Genomic DNA, 2,205 nt, shown 5'->3' with positions numbered 1-2,205 from the left:
CTCGACTGTGTTGCTAGCCACTAGAGCTTCACAACACTAGTGTCCTATACAAGCAAGAGATTGGCTATTATCTGTTTCTTTTTTTGTGTTTTTCATTTCGTTATTCTTTTTCTTTTTTTCATTTATTTTTGCTTTAGAAAAATCACAATTTCAGAAAAAGTTCAATATATTCAATACTTTGTTCGGCTTGAAAAAATGTACAAATTTATTTGTTCAGGTTTTCAAAAGACATGTTGTTCTTTTCGAAAAATGTACAAATTTTTGTTGTATTTTGAAAATTTCTTTGCAGTTTCAAAATTTGTTCGTGATTTCAAAAAATGTTTGTGCTTTCAAATTTGTTCAAATTTTCAATAAAGTTTTGGAATTTCAAATTTGTTCCTATTTTTCGAAAATTGTTCGTATTTTTCAAAAAATTGTTCGCATTTTTCATAAAATGTTCACAGATTAAAAAAAATGTTCACGTTTTCAAATTTTGTTCAGAAATTTTCAAAATGTGTTCCTGTTTTTAAACTTGTTCACATATTAAAAAAAAATTGGAGTTTCAAATTTTTGTTTGTGTTGTTTGACAAATATTCAAACTTCGAAACATTACTTCACTTTTAGAAAATTGTTTATAATTTCCAAGATTTGTTCGAATAAAATCAAAATATGTTAGAGTTCTGGCACTTTTGTTTGTTCTTAGGCATTACCGCTGCAAATTGGTCACTAAGAATCATCAGCACGTGTGGCATTCAACAGGACCTCGTCACTGAGAGGTCTGCAGTTCGATTCCTTTGGAGAGCTTTTTTTCTCCTTATTTTTACCTGTTGCGCTACAGACCAGCGGTATCTGCCAAGGGCCGGCCCAATTGGTGCGTCCCCTGTGCGTCGCGGACGCAAGTACCACCAGGACCCCAAGATGGCGGAGCAGGCCGGCCCAAGCGATCCAAACGGCCCAACCGCAAGTTTGACCCAGCCACGTGTCAACTCGGTGGAGAGGGGTAACGAGAAAATACTTGGCTGTAATTTTCCCCTTCCCATGTCATCCTCCTCTCGAACCATACCTCTCTGGCTCTCTCTGATCTAGATCCCCATTCCCCTCTCCCTTGTATCGCCATGGATTCGAACTAGTTGAGGTAGAAGACCGTAACAGTTTGCCTGTGACAAAGGGGGGAACACCACCGATGTCCACTGGTACTCTGGTACAGAAGGAAGAATTTCCTCCGCCATGTAAGCCTCATGTAGTTCAGACCTCAGACTGACCCCTGTTATGTAGTACTCCTTCCGTTCCAAAATAGATGAAAATAGAAAGTTAGTATAAAGTTGAGTCATCTATTTTAGAATGGAAGGAGTTTAACTTTTTATTCCTTCCGTTCCGAATTACTTGTCGCACGTATAAATGTATCTAGATGTATTTTAGTTCTAGATACATCCATTTCAGCGACGAATAATCTGAAACGGAGGGAGCATTTTGGAGCGGATGGAGTACTACATTCTGGTTGATGCATTTCAGTAATGCTGAAACTCTACATTCTGGTTGATGTATGTTGTCAGGTATGGGACGTGATCACGTGAACATCATCCGGGCGGCGGTGAAGGACTACTACGACGGAGGCACGGGCGAATTCGTGGACGCGCTGAACAAGAGCATAAAGGTGTGATTTTTTTTTTGTGAAATTGTTCTGAATAATTTTTCATCTGATCTATATGTAGCTGGTTCATCAGATGGTCATGTGATTTGTAATTATGATATTTTGTGGTAACTGACGCTGATCGATATACTGATTGCAGGGGGCTGATCGATATACTGATTGCAGGGGGCTTGGTCAGGCAAAGTGCACGGATGGGAGGATTACGGCAAGAACTAGACGGCGTGTCCTGACATGTACGTTTGCTTGGCTGCGTTTTTTTTACAAAGAAAAAAAATAAATAAGGAAATCTTCAATATTTATTCAGTTGTGTATAATTAGGAGTGCGTAAATAAGTACTCGTATTTATTGTACGAACAGTTATTAGTATTCCAGAATATCGCATTTAAGGGTTTGATCGATCACATTCTAACTCTGCGAAGATATGGGTCGGAGAGCATCACCGCAGCATGCGACTCGGCGTACAAGGACGCGACGGAAGATTCGATGGTGGGCGGTATGTATAATTGCAGTATATCCGGTCAAACTAACATTTGACATCGGAGTAATAAGTAAAAAAATGACCACTGCATTTGTCG

The sequence above is a fragment of the Triticum dicoccoides genome, chromosome 3B (assembly GCF_002162155.2).
Source record: "Triticum dicoccoides isolate Atlit2015 ecotype Zavitan chromosome 3B, WEW_v2.0, whole genome shotgun sequence".
NCBI classification, from domain to species: Eukaryota; Viridiplantae; Streptophyta; class Magnoliopsida; order Poales; family Poaceae; genus Triticum; species Triticum dicoccoides.
This window is presented reverse-complemented; position numbering follows the sequence as displayed.